The 16052-nt window shown below is 39.2% G+C and overlaps 1 protein-coding gene across 5 annotated transcripts in view; it reads right to left on the bottom strand.

Annotated features, from left to right (window-relative positions):
* The window catches only part of LOC110837427 (UPF0415 protein C7orf25 homolog), a 306526-nt gene that overhangs the window by 135888 nt on the left and 154586 nt on the right, over positions 1 to 16052 (bottom strand). The window lies entirely within an intron of this gene.

Raw genomic sequence — 16052 nt, forward strand, 5'->3', positions numbered from 1 at the left:
TATTAATTTCATAAATAAGCACCCGCTAATCCACTCATTAAATATGAGTCCGAATGACTATCTGGGGGGCAGCACGGGGGAAAGGTACTATAAAGAAGACCTCGGGATGATGTCTAATTGCATAATATTCGCAGTAATCTTTTTAATGAAAGTCGGTCAACTTGTTCAGAAGTTACAAAGGGGACAATCATACATATTAGATGCGTTTCTATGTAATACTCATTTCAGTTTCGAAATTCAACCTCACATATTACGTAATGACAATGGATAGACCACCCCGGGCTAAGCTGCTGTGTGTTACGAACAAAGATGAAAGCCTGTAAACAAAGTCACAAGTAAATCATAAACGATATGATCGCCATATTCATATTTCTATCCGTTAATTAATCACAAGCTTGTGTAACTAGTCTATCAAAATGACTGCAGTTCAGTTGCCAGCAGGGTCAGGGATCAGTCCCTTTGGTCAACACGCCCAGCGTCCCCGAGGCCCACTTAAGGTCCACTGAAAACACATTCATGTGAGATTTAATGTTTTCACAGCGGTGGCGACAATGATGGTGTTCTTCTGGTTTTTTAGGCGCCGTTGTGTCTCCATCTTCAGTCTTGAAGATGGAGACGTTTCTACGAAACGTTGGAATCTACCGACCAGTCGTCACGGCGCCAAAACCCAGAACATCAGAACACCGTAAGATTTGAGGTTTTCACAGCGGTGAGTATAGAGATTTCTGTCTTCTGGGTTGTTGCGCTGTGTAGTCTGGTCGATGTTAACCAACGTTTCAGAGGTCATACTGCCTCCGTCATCAGAGTATGAAGATTTCTGTCTTCTGGGTTGTTGCGCTGTGTAGTCTGGTCGATGTTAACCAACGTTTCAGAGGTCATACTGCCTCCGTCATCAGAGTATGAAGATTTCTGTCTTCTGGGTTGTTGCGCTGTGTAGTCTGGTCGATGTTAATCAACGTTTCAGAGGTCATACTGCCTCCGTCATCAGGGCGATTCTTAGTATGAAGATTTCTGTCTTCTGGGTTGTTGCGCTGTGTAGTCTGGTCGATGTTAACCAACGTTTCAGAGGTCATACTGCCTCCGTCATCAGGGCGATTCTTAGTATGAAGATTTCTGTCTTCTGGGTTGTTGCGCCGTGTAGTCTGGTTGATGTTTACCAATGTTTCAGAGGTCATACTGCCTCCGTCATCAGGGCGATTCATCATCATACTACACAGCGCAAGAACCCAGAAGACAGAAATCTTCATCAGAACACCGGCTTCACATCCATGTCCCCCTTGCACATTTCGGACGTCTTATCTTCAGCCCCCTCATTAACTCTGCTTCCCTTCCGTTGGTTTTCAAATGCGCGTTCTAGAACGTATTCGGCCTTTTCCCCGTTTACTTCTATGTCTTACACCATTATATTTGAGAGAGTGAAAGAAGAGAACGGCCTGAGTGATAGTAGTAAGCAGAGTTAAGTGTGGCATCGTTATAAGACAATTTTAGAATCCCCCTCTCACCCCTCCCACCCATCTAGCTGTCATGTTTAAGCAACATCTTCTGCCGACTGCTTGAACGCACCAATGCGTCGCTAATTTTCCAGCATGCCATTATCAGTAAATTGATCTTTTCTTCTGTGCGTCTTGCCTTCTCTGTCTCCTTCCTCGCTTAATTGCTGTTATTTAATGCAATTTCCTCTTCCCGCCTCTCCCCCGGCACTAAGTCTTCAGTTCGCCCATTCAACTGAAGGTAAGCAGCCGCTCGTATTTGCATGGACGTTTCAGAAGAACAGACATTTTGCAATACGCACGCATCCATGTATTAATAAAGCATTTTAATTTAAATAAACCAATGGTAGGAAAATCATATAATTTTCAGTACTTCACCGATAATGTTCAATATAAATGCTCAAATCTTTGTCGTCTGAAGACATTAATCACGAAAGTGTAATTCTGTGGGCTGTTCACGGATGATTCACGACAGTGCGCAAATTCTAGTTCGCCTTACTCCGTGTTTATTTTACCAAAGCCGGAAAACTGATATTTTATAACCATACTTTTTAGGAGTAACTATAGACGGCCTGTAAATACAGAAGATAAAACAAGTGTGAAAACTAAAAGTATAATTCACAACAAGCCGACAACCCCGATACAAATAACAACCAGTACACAACACGAAAAATGAGTATAATAAATAGAAAATATTTTCATACAAGAATTATTAATTATACCAGTGCCAGTGAAAGGGTTAAAAGACCTTTTCTTATTTCAAATGTCTGCGCGGGTATCATGTTGCCCGCGAGCTACAGATTGTGCGGGCCTGTGTTAACACAATGAATAATATTAAAATATATAAATATTTAAAAATAACCGTCAATCACAATAAAATTAAAAGATTAAAAGATTAAAATATCATATTATGTTCCCTATCGAGTACTCGATTTACATATGGAACTTACACAACATGTTTCGGCTAAATGTAGCCATCTTCTGGTGTATTATATATAAACTTTTTACTGAATTACTTTTTACGATTTTAATGATTTTTAATGATTTTTCTTCTGATGTTTTGTCCTTTATATTGATTCACCATTCGTTGTAGTACCATTTGTTGTGGTATCCCAGGTCGCAAATATGTTAATTTTGTATTACGTATTGATGTCGAAGTTCGTATATGGACCAAGAAGTAATCTTGTAATCTTATTTGGAGAGATCGGAGGTGTACGTACTGCATTGGATGGTGGCTGGTTACTGACTATGATATTTTAATCTTTTAATCTTTTAATTTTATTGTGATTGACGGTTATTTTTAAATATTTATATATTTTAATACTATTAATTCACAATATGACGCATCTACAATACCTTACAATGAATAAATTCAACAGTCGTAGTAAGTTGCTAGCTTAATATGTTCAAAGGTAAAAGAGTGCGAGATATGAATGTATACCCATCACAGATCTTTACGTAAATTTGTCACCGAAATTTTACTGTAGGCTCTCTTAAACCCTGGTTTCTGTCAATAGTTCGTTTAAAAACGCGACTTTAATCTTCACTTTTCTTACATTCTCATAAATTAACCAGTTACCAACAGCAAGAAACTAAGTTTTATTTAAAATGAACTCGAAATCTTCACAGCCTCCCTCCCCCACACACTCAACACGCCTGTACTTTGAAATGTTCTGTACATGAGTCACTGCTCCGTCCATTCATTATTTGCTCAACATCAAACAGTGAGCCTTGCAGCATCCAATTAACAATGACGTAGAAGTGCTTGGAAGTAAGACCGACAGCAGACCGGACCGCAGCTTTCGGATGACATCAGTAGAAATCAAATCAGAGAACCGTTCACAAATGAGGATAATACTTGGAATAGACCGCGGTTCTGAAGGTCTTGTCCATCTTTGAAATGTATGATCCGATGATCCGCCTTTTATTTGAATTCCTATGTCCCACATCCGTGTCCAAACGGCTAACAATCGAATCGCATGAATCAGAACCCAGTCTTTTTTTTAGATGGAGTATGCCTCTCCTGTAGCACTGTTTGGCGGATTTCCGAAAACAATAATTCCAGATAAAAATGAACGTTTCTCCATCTCTTTCTGTTTACCGTACCAAGCCTGATGTGACGTCACAATGTGAAAAGAGGGCGGGGTATTCTGAGTCAGCAGATATCGATTGTTGTTTGTGATGATGAGGGGGTTGACTCTATCAACGGATTTCCAGCAACACACAATCAATTATCTTATACCGAACACTGCAACTATAGCTCACCTATGTATGTACAGTGATACAGTCTCTACCCTAACGAACCTGGCTATATTGCAGCTTCAAGCGACATGGCACGGCAGATTGTTATTATTTGTCAAAATAGAAGGCTGTTCACTAAATGTTTGTGACTGGTTGACTCATAAATCTGTATTTATTTCAATCTCTGCCCGCATTCTGAGGTAGAAGACCTGAGAATTTTCATATATATATATAACTAACAAAAAGGACTGGCCCTTCGTTTGGACTTACAAGTAATTGGTGTTTGGAAATATCGGTAAAATAAGCGTATCCTGTCATATATCAAAAAGTAAAAGGGTTTTTAACAATTTAAATTGTACGTTACTGTGGAAAAGTACCAAACATTTGAATATAAACAGCATCCAGCATGGAACGCGTTATGTACACAATGTCTCTGGAGAAGACTTTGACTCACCTACTCCACACCACTTCGTCATCAATCGCGGTCAATCGATGTAACTTGCATTCTTTCCTCAGAGTCAGAAACCGGGTTTCGGACCCGTATAAAATAAAAAAAATGGTAACATACGGTTTGCGCATTTAAAAATCATGTTTTCAGAGCATTCCTGCTCGCAATGTAGCATCGTCATTCTCCACTACGCCAGGAGATTCAAATCAAACAAAACTAAAGAGTAAGCGGAATTTCAAATTAAGCTTTAAAGTTTTGTGCCATTCAGACACAGTTATTATATTTGTATTAGTCTCTTTTTCGTAAGTAAAGTCAGCTGGTTGAGAGATTCGTGGAAGATTACTTCCTCCAAGAAACATGCAGGAAATCTTTTTCATTGACAGTTGATGTAAAACCGCATTCTATACAAAGCTGCTGAATGAAGTCATGGTGTTTGTAGCTGAGTCAGAGTTTGATTAGGTCGAGCGAAATCATTCAGCAACTCTGTGTCACTGATGGCGAATAAAACCTCATGAATGATTGCACGCCTTTAGTGATGGATTTCATAGCCAACGTGGATCTCTGTAATCCTACCTTTATGACCTGTATCAATCAACTCTCTTTCGTATTGAATACATTTAGATTCGGTTCATGGATTTTTCAGTTCAGTCAAATAATGATTTGAAACGGACATTTGTCATCCTGTGTCTCCCCTTTTATAAAATACGGAGTAGTTAAGTAGCACGAACATTATCTTTGTCATTAAAGAAGCTAAAATGGCGGCCGGAGCACGGGTTCCGTGACCACGTGACTAACAGCACCGTCATAGTTTATAGTAAACCTGTCAGTCTTGATTTGCATGAGTAGCAGGTTTACAAAATGGTCAGTATCAAAGAACGCGATAGAACAGATACGTCTTAATCTTTAGAGTGATTCAAAATAAAGTTTGGAACTTGAATGAGAAGCTCCCTTTCCGTTTAGAGCAATGTCATTAAGTCGTATTAGGGCTATGGAGGTAAACTATACATATTCTTCCGTCAAAATGTTTTCTTTGGAATAACTGACCTGAAGAAACAGTAGCCTTGTGCTGTAATGTGTTACAGAACACACGCGTTTACTGTCTAGCACCACTCCAAAACGGGATTCGCGTGTTTAAATGCTGCTCAGCTCATGGAGGAACACTCACATTTTCTACGCTGTCCTGTGCAGGTTGGATACCTTACCAGCGGCCTATTTACTGTCCAAAGGGTTCAACCAAAGTTAGCAAGCAGTAAAGAACCCCTTGTTTATACGTAGTGCCTAACAAAGAACGTGACAGTTCTCAGCTTGTCAGGAATGTGGAAGACACATATCAAACATTGAGAACTGTATTTTCATTTTGCAAATTCAAGAATAATTCAACATGAAAAACGTTATCGTACGTTTTGGCAGGTTCTGCAAGAATTTCCATTGTAATTTTCTTTTACAACGGTAATATATAAACGGGATGGTCTACTAGTACGGCAGACCGTTGGAAAGTGTCAGCATAAGTCCTGCTAATAATACTTAGTCTACTCCCATGTATGAAAAGTTGATGTCTTACTAAAAACTTACTAATTAACCGTTCCATTTCGTTTTAATTAAAATCATTATTAAGCCTGAAATTTATAACACGACTCGAAGAGATAATACGAAATTTCGTCAACGTTTTGTTTCTCGGTTCTGCGAATTTGTACAATGAGGTAAGGAGATAAGAAATTGGTCCGAGCGTAAAATTGGGTGTTTCCGCCTCCATCTGGAAGGGTACCTTAAAAAGAAACCAAGTCCTCTTATATCCACATCATTACATACTCACCATCCACGGTTATATAGTAATATAATATAATTTTAAATAAATTTACCTCATAACTTTGCGGACCACGAGTCAGGAACCAGGGGCAAATGTGTCCCTAGACCTGAAAAAATTTGATCTGCGGGCTTGAAGCTTCCCTACTATTCACACGGCAACAACAAAAGCGAGTTCAGTGTCAAGCAAACATGTCCCAATTGGTAAACTTCATGAATCACGGGTTAGAGGACTCAATCCCCCCACACCCCCACCAACAGTTAGCCATCAGTAGCCATCGGGGATTTGTGGTGGGCCCAGGAGCAATCTATAGTGGGAAGACTGACATCTGTTTGACAGTAATCGAACACACAACCCTTCGGCAATGAGTGCAATGTATTGTCCACTCAACAGAACACTCCTGAACACTTTACATGAAACAGGGGTACTGAATGTGGTCTGTACCAGGGTGTGCTTACTGTTTAGGAAACATGATAAATATTGCTAATTCTAGACAATTTCTACATCGTTATAATCTTTACAGTGCTAAGGAGGTATAGGAAATGCAGGTGTATAAAATCCCAGGTGGATCACATCAAAACTCTGTGTCTCACATGTTCGCGACTTTGAACTACGATTAATTGGAGAATAATACGCGTTAAGAGGAGTTGTAAAGAGTTACGCTCGCTTAGGTTAGGTTTGGTTGGATTAGGTTATGTTAATTTAGTTTAGTTTACTTTAGTTTCGTTTAGTTTAGGTTAGGTTAACCTGACTCAGCCTGCCGAGGTGTGTGTGCTAGGGTTGTGAGTGGGGTGTACCAGTCTGTGTCCTGTGTTAAAAGGGTGCATGCGTATTAATGAGGTGTGTGAATGATGAGTTGCGATACGCGAAATATGTTGGCAGGTGTGTGAGGGATGTGACAGGAGTAAACGACAGGGTAGCTACGTGCCGTGTGTCCGAAGGAGCGAAAGAGTTGTGTGCTTTGTGTGTGCGACTGGTGTGCGGAAATGCAGATTTAAAGCCTGACGGCTATTGGAGATTTATATTAAATAGATCACACTAAACTAGGTTGTGACTATGTGGATTGATTTGAACTTTCGAGATATTCCATTGATAAACTCCTGGGTTTTTTCCGGTGTTAAGACTTCAGATGGGTGTGGGGAGCGTTAAAATGTATCTGTCCGCTCGTTTCAGTGCCCCCCTCACCTAAGCTTAGGTTTCTTGTTTTAAAGTTTTCGACCAGAGTGGTTTATGTATTTTTATTACCCTCATACGCATTACCGTACGGCTGATTCCGTCCTCCTCCATACCAATATGCACTCAAACGGTAAGTTCATCACTGTGTAATTTTCGTCATTCTCCTGTAACTTCCTCGTGTGTACGTCCTTGACACCGACGTCCCTTTTCATAATTCTTAATATTTGTGTGCTCTCTTTTGCCTAAGGAGTTACTTCCACGCACAAGCTCCAAAATGGGGACCAACCCTGTCGGCTGTTAGCTACTGCTTATTCCCATATTCGCAGCCCCCGCCTCCCAATTGTGGGCCATCACTAACCTACGGGATTGTCACACCGTCGTGATAAGGGTCAATCATAAAATGTGGCAAAGAGAGAGACGTTCTTCAGCGCTTATATTTCGACCTTTCTAAGAAAGGGGGAACGCTTTATCACAAATCATCTTAATCGCTACTTACTGAACTTATCTCGAGGAACCATACTGACTGTAACAACCGTGTCGTTAAGGAAGTCGGCTGCGGGGGTGAGACTGCATTGAAATTGCCACAGAAATCTCGAATGCTGTATGAATCATCACACACACTACACGAACAATTGAAAACTTGGCCTCCATATCTCCCTTCGTCCCTTCCGTATTAAACACTTTGCTCAGTGCTCTTTACTTACCCTTAACCCTCGAAAAATCTCACCCCTCTTCCTTCATGTGACACTAAATCCCGTCACAGGACAGGGATTAATGTCAAACTAAAAAACTACCCCCTAACACATCACATAACTTTCCTCCCTTCATCCCCTGTCGCATTTTTGTTGGCTGTTACATTCGCTTGCTAATTCGTTCCAATTTTAAATGAAAAAGAGGGCGTCCGGGAGGAAAGAGGGGCAAAGAGTAGAAGTTTGATATGAGACAGAAAGAGAATTCATCTTGGCTGCAGTGCATCATGGGAACTAATCACGCTCAAAGCTTCACGCCTGTCAGCTGTCTTTTTTTTAAGGCTTGAAGAAAAAAATTGCCTCTCTCGTAATGCTTTGCTCCACATGGTTTGTGCGATTACCGGTCCAAACATCGCTGCCATGGGATGAAGCCTCACCGCATACACACTAAATATCGCAGTTAAGCCTTTATGTAAAATACGAATAGGCCTTCTATTGTGTGCCTTGGGCGACAATGCTACAGCAGTAGGTCTGCATTATAGGAGTATTTACAAACGGGTATGGTAAACTAATCTGTCGTAAATAATTCACTTTTTCTGGACTAGTAACAATGGTAAAAAAGGGGACCGAGTTCCATTCTAAGCTGTACCGATCCACATTAGTATCAATCCGACACGATATCGCTAACGCATAATTAGATGATTCCAAAATATGATTATTTTGTAACTTAGAAGAGAATGTGGAACATCACATGCTGATAAGCTTTATAATGTGTATTAGCCAACTGTTACAGATGAATGGACTGACTGATGATAAATAAGAAAGAATTTGAAAGGTACCAATCATTCGTCTGGAGAGACTGAGAAATTCCACGGATAGCTCTTAACATGGCCGAGACTCGAAATATAAAAAGTGTCCCACAAGTCCCTGCCCACAAGAGAATTCGGTTATATGGCAAAATAACAGATTCATCCAATGGCCTCAGACTTATTGGACACACTGTATTTATCCCAAATACGAGCTTATAATGTTAACGCAACACCAAGCCGCTCTGTTTATAGTTTGGATTAAATTTAGAGGGATGAGATGGATGAGATATATGATAAGTATTCCCCTATAGCGGACACAAGATATGCTTCCAAGATTTTTATTTTAACTTTTGGAAAGAAGTCAGTAGTACTTAGCAGGATATACACCAAAATGGATCTTGATAAACCAGTTGTGAAGATGTGAAATAGATACACTGGCTCAGAATATGTTCTAATAGCGAAATTTTGTGATTCAGTGATGAACTTCAAAGTTACATGACAATAAGACATATACTAATCAACCGAATAACTTACTGCACACCAAAAATTCTATACCATGGTTAATATTACGAATGAAGTTACCTCATTCCGTACAGACCCTGCTCTCTGCTCTGTAGAATTACTTTTTGTGAAAAGCAAGGGGTTTCAGCTAAACCGAGTGTTGGCTGAGGTATGCGATTGTCCAAACCAAGTCACTTATTACCTGATTTATGACTAAAATAATTAGAACAGGGGTAAAGAAAAGATGTCCTGTAAAGTCATTTAAAACTTCATGAAATGATTTTAAGATACTTCTTATAATACTGTCCTTTAAAAGTTTTGATGCACTCAGACATACCAAGTCATATAAAAATGTAAATTAAACAAACACAAATGTGGACTTTTTCGAAATGAATATTTTCGGGCCCTGGAGCACGTTTACAATTTCAATTTATTTTAGTTATAAATGGAATATAAAAATCGCGTGTAATCCACACCGGATACATTTAAATGCGTTTATAAACATCTTGTGAACACTCATCACGGCGAAGCACATTCTTTCAAAATTAATTATCAATGACACTTTGTAAGTTCAATCAGTGTGTGAAAATTACAGGCATTTAACATTTTTTACTACAGAATCTTTCTCTCAATGCTCCCTGCCTCGCAGTCATTTCGAAATATCTCCGTAAGACTCACAAGCAAAATCAACTGCCCACTCTTTCACTAGTAATGAGTTGTGTCATCGTACATTCCACGGAATGCCCCGTGTGTTGGCACAAGAAGCTCTTCACGCTTTTCAGACCACTATCAGTGAGGCAGAAACTTTTAACTAAGTTACTTAATTAACTACATGACACAGAGTCCTTCTTGAGAAACTGACTGTCGCTCAGTCACGAAGTTATCTGCCTTCTATAAAACCAAGTATTTAATTATAGTGTTCACAACATCCAATACTGGACTATGCTGAGCCGGTAACATCGAATTCGAACGCTCTCATTGTATTTCACTAAAAATTAAACCTGAAAAACAACAAATATAAGGCATATAAAAAACAACATTTGTTGATTCATTTCACTACACCACCAATTCTTTTGTACACTGTGTATTATCTATGGTACTCTTATATTAAAATATGCCATATTTCGAAATGTTGCCACCCCTGTGGTCTAGTGTTTAGTATATTGTTAGTCAGTCGTCTTCGTTGTTCAATAAGCTTCGTGCTCGATCCCTAAAGTTGCCACTTCATTAATAAATAAATGGCGTATCTTCCAGTATAATAATAAGCAATCACGCAAAAACAATTTCCGAGATACCGTGTTTATTAAATATACCTCAGACAATGAACTATGAAAAAAAAAAAAAATCGGTGAAATACTTGATTCGAGTCCGAAAGCAAAGAATTACACTGGAGTTCACCACAATAACTCACCTGTAAACAAGAAGTCTTGAGAAGAACTTACAATACAACATTTTCATTAAGTGCTTCGCATAGTCTAGTACCGAGATTCTACTATATTTACAAATTAATAATTATATATGCTAGGCCTATTTCTCTGCATGCGTTAAGAAAACGTAATTTCCAGGAGTCGCAAGTTCGTCAGACAACTTGTATAAATAATTTTTAACAGTCGAAGAAAATATCCACACAAACTTTGTCGACATGATCGTGTTCTTTCTCTGTTCCACGTTGCATATCCCTAGCTCCAGTGGTTAATCAGTTATAATTAAAGGAAAGCGTAAATATGATGTCGCGCGATCGCCATATGATTATTCATCGATCTACAACAGATGTCGTAATAAAAGAAACATTTGTTTCAGTGTCTATAAATGTCGGTGTCTACAGTAAATTGCGTTAAGTCTCCCTCCAGCTCAGAATGCTGCACAATCGCCATGTTGGCAGTATCGATTGTAGGAAATGCTATGGTGGCCACCAATGACACGGTGTCGATGCCTTGTCTTCTAAGCTGTAACGTCGTGTAAGCATTTCCACAGCCGTGAGAACCTAAATTCTCACATACGATGTTCATACAGAATTTCGTAAAAATCGCTCAGTGGTGAAAGTTGTTAGGGGAAAATAAACGCCAAAAACTTTATCTTCATTCATGAAAAAAAGAAATTAAGATTATTTAAATAAAAAATCTTATATTTCTCTCAGTTGACTATTAAATTAATTTTGTGGGAAAGTTAAAGGTGCTCACCACGAAACGTGAAAACACAGGAGAATTTTCACTAAAATCATATATCAAATGTGCCCGGGATGAAACAAGACAATGTAGCTCGTTCATAGCGTGGGATGGTTTCAGACACAACCGATGTATTGGTATAACTCGTCCCACTATAATCGTTGTGGATCAACATCATGAACTTCACCGGAGGCGGGTTTTGTGTTTATGTCATGTGCAACCGATTTGCTCTGATTAGTAAGTGTCTAAAAGAAGCATGGAATGTTATGCCTAAAAAGGGAAATACACAGACAAACAGGAGCGATTTGCCGCACACCAGAGATCAAAAGCAAAATTAATCAATGAACAGCACACAAAAAAGACACAATAACTTGGTCTGAATGATGAATTCAAATGAGGTCAACAAACAGGTTATTACAGTATTGACGCATGAATTTGCTTTTGGGGTGTAGCTGAAATTTCGTTCACTAATCAGTCACAGACCTGCTAAGCTTTATAGAAATTTTCTTTAGTCCTTGAATTCGCACGACGCGACAGTTCTTCAAATATACCACGACCACTTCTTTCAAACCAGTCCTTGGTCACGACCTTCACAGTTTTAAATTTCACAATCTACTCCATCTGCAATCAGCCTCCTACCCACTAATTATCCTTCGGGTAAAGAACACATCCCGATTTGAAACACATGTTACTCACGTTTAATGAAATTCAGATGCACAAAATTGGTACCGATTGAAAGAGAAACTCTCCAAGTTTATGTTGGTATACTTCGCGGCCGCGTAGTAACACTGTTCGCCGCCAGGGGCGATATGAGAGAAAATGGCTGCCATCGAAGACAGGGGAGCCTTTTGTGTCCTGGATTTCCACGTTCACCGGTCTGTTATTAGTGTGCAGCGGCATTTCCGAACCAAGTTTGCGGCAGATCCACCCAGTGGGCATACAATTCGTAAGTGGTATTCCGAATTTAAGAAAAGAGAAAGTCAACTGGCCGCCCGATCATGATATGCTGCAACGTGTCTGGGAGGAACTCGACTACAGGCTGGATGTGTGCCGAGTTACCAAGGGGGTTCACATTGAACACCTGTGATATACTGAAACAAAACTTAGAGAGTTTCTCTTTCCATCGGTACTAATTTTGTGCATCTGAATTTCATTAAAAGTGAGTAGCATGTCTTTCAAATCGGAAACATCATTTAGACTAGCCCTGTATACCCAAAGTTAAAATGCAGAGCTTTGCCTTCATGCTTTCTAAGCACCTTCACTGTTATTTACTATTCGCGTTGATGCATTCATATTTAATATGTAGACAGTTTGTGTTACAGTAAGAGTCACGTGACGTACAGCAGGCATTTTATAAGCAGACGCAACGGTCGTACCTTATAATAGGCTAATATGGCCTCCTGCTGCTCTGTTATAACCAGTTTTAACATAGAATAATCTCAGCATTGTCACAGTGACTGGATTAATAAATCAGTACTAGCAACAGAATAAGTAAGTTGACGACTATTCACGTACGTTCGTACGTGCTTTCCTACGTACAGACGTGCATTTATACACGCAAAACTTGCATACTTACGTACACACATAGTGTATATCTACATCCTGCATATTGTGAATAACTCATTGTTTATTACACTACTTCACACTACAGAGACCGCAAGCAGGCAAAACGCTAGTCACTCAATCACTCAGTTACTTAGCAAGTGACGGCCAATAAATTTACTCACAGGTGGGAACACTGCCAATAAGCACATCAAACAGGTAGTATTACATCAACGTTTTAGGATATTTGCATATAGATGAACATGTTATAGCCTCACTTGTAATAATTACGTATTTGTTTAATATTATAAATGACGTCAAAATTGGAGACACACCGCCGTGAAAACCCCGAATCCTACTGACGTCATGATTTTTAGTCGCTTCACTTTGTGGGAACTGTATCGGAGTCCTTCTTGACAAGCTGATAGTCACTCAACTACCCCAGAAATTGTCCGGCTTTTATGGAAACCGAAGGTCCATTACCGTGTTCACAAGATACTGCCAAAGGCCCTATCCCGAGCCAGATCAATCCAGTTCACATACCTCCACCCTATTTCATTAAAATTAATTTAATATTAGCCTCCATCTATGCCTATGTCTTCTAAGTGATCTCTTTCCTTTTGTCTTTCCGACCAAAATTGCTTACGCATTTCTAAATCCCTAGGCGTGCTGCATGCCCTACTCATCTTCCCGTACTAATAATATTTGGTGAAGAGTACAAATTTTCTCCAGCATCTGTTTTCGAACCAAATAATCTACTTCAATACTTATCTGAATGTTTCCCTAAAGATCCTTGCTTTCAGACTGCCAACAGCAAGGTGTAATTTTGGAGTCTATCGGAACGCGATGAAGTGTTATGTAACGCGTGATTTCCCAACATTAAAAAGATGACATCAATTAACATATCATAATATACATAATGTAACGTTTCGTCCGTTCATTCGTCCATTTCACTGTGTAGCTGCAGAAGTCCTCTTATAACCTTCACCACCCTCCAAATGGCCCTTCAGAGCTTCCCTCTACGTACGTCATCAACCCTTTTGCCTTTCGAGCCATAATACGAGTTGACAATAATAACCCCACTACTTAACGCACGGAGCCCGTGGAATGACCAAGTACATGCTAAGTGGCACTGGGGCGCCATTCACATCTGTTCCTACTCTACTGTATGACTACACTTAAGACCCTTTATTAGATCACTCGGAAATGCATTGTTAATCTTTATCAGCATCTAACAAATATGATCTCATTCTGCGGTGGTTTTGGTAATACAGAGCACTGTAAAATACAAGTTTATGAATTTCATAATCGTGAATAAAACTCTTAATTGTTGTTCTTATCTTGTAGATATGAGTTACTTGCATAAATTTGAATTTCAAAATATTTTATGTTATGGATTTTGACAAAAAATACAGCCATAAAGGGAAATTTTAATCTACAGTACAAAAATTTGTAAAGACCCATGCGTTGAGGTTATGTTAGCAGATTGTAGATAAAGAAAGAACATTACACACATTCTGAAATGGGTTTTTCACATTCAAATTAATCACCACGCATACAGTTTACTGTTGTCGTGTGTATATAGACTTACACGGGTCGAAACTTTCAGTTTTAGCGACGTATTTCTGAAAACTAATTCTAAAACTTTATTTTTATTGACTGTAGTCTTCTGGGTTGTGATAATGTTTAGTCTTGTAGGTTTATCAACGTTTCACAGGAACGCATTACGTCTTCCCTTTTGGTAAAACTTTGCAGCAATGAAAAACTTAAAATTTTAGTTATTCTTTGATTGTTAGGATTTTAGACATTGTCCATCGTCAGATGTGGGGTCCGGTGTAATCACTGGCGCAGTAATTGGGATTAGCTCATTCTAACGGGCCCCACAGAGTAGGTGTCCCCTTCACTAGATCTGAAGATGAGGACAGACCCAATTCTCGAAACGTTGTGTGTTTTATAACATCAGACGATGGGCAAAGTCCAAAAACCAAAGAATCCAGATTCTATTACACCCGCATTCAACACACATAAGTCCAGTTGGCTTCTCAGGTGCAACCATATGTTAAATGCATTGAACTAATATAAAGAATTGAGTACGAAGACGGTATTCAGCAACTCTTGTTACTTCCATCATGAGGGCGATGAGTACTACACGGCTCAACAACCCAGATGACAGCCATCTTCAGACTATCAGCCGTGAAAACCCCAAATCCAAGTACACACAAAGCTAGAGAATTCTTTCTTTGTACCGTTCCGGTTGATGAGGATTTCCGAGTAACGTCCCTCCTAAAGCGTTACATTAGGTGATCAAAAACGCTGCCATTTTAAGTACATGAACAGACAAGAACGGACTCAAAGACAAAAATTGCCTCATGACCTAACAATTGCTATATGAAACAGCAGTAGTCCTCATATTAAGCGTTATCTGTGCGAAGTGCAGAACATTACGCATTGACATTAGATGAAGTTGCCCGTTGGTGGCTTCAGATCCAACATCCCCAGTGGATTTTGATGAGGATTTGTGATGGAAGTATGATATAAGGATCGCCTGGCGAACTTTACTGTAGACCTACATCAAGCATATATTATATTCAGTTCAACGTACATTAAATTGCTCAAAAATCGGTTTATATTACGAGAATATTGTAGACTTCTATGTCACAAAATATACATCCCTTTTTCGACATGAGTACATTCAGTGGAATATTAGAAAAGGAAAAGGTAACTTCCGCCTTTCTTAAATTTAGCATTTCTATCACACCGTTGAATAGATCTGCAAAATTATTTCTAAAATCTATTAACGTCAAAGAACAATGAGAAGTGTTTTCCAATCTGGACCACACATTTCTGTTCTTTCTTCCTTAAGATTTATTACTTGTAAACCAATATGGAGTCAACGGAAAAGTGTTCTTGGCCTTTCAAGTGGACGACAAAATGGCTTTTACGTGCGAGTAGATAAAGCAGTTAATGTCATAAAACACTTTGGTTTAACTTTCTAGCCTTCCGAAGGAATTCAATTTTAAGGTTGTGACTTCTGTTGGCGGGCGGCTTGTACACGAATCAATACAGTAAACACACTAACTAATGTTTCTTGATCCCCTCTCCTCATCTGTGATTGTGAACTGACATGGGATTAACATTTTGTCTTAATGACCAGCAATTTTACATCATAAACAGCGTACGTCAAATA

Source organism: Zootermopsis nevadensis, unplaced genomic scaffold, assembly GCF_977971745.1.
Source record: "Zootermopsis nevadensis isolate Lab colony 2312 unplaced genomic scaffold, Znev_1.0 Znev_ptg000018l, whole genome shotgun sequence".
Classification (NCBI taxonomy): domain Eukaryota; kingdom Metazoa; phylum Arthropoda; class Insecta; order Blattodea; family Termopsidae; genus Zootermopsis; species Zootermopsis nevadensis.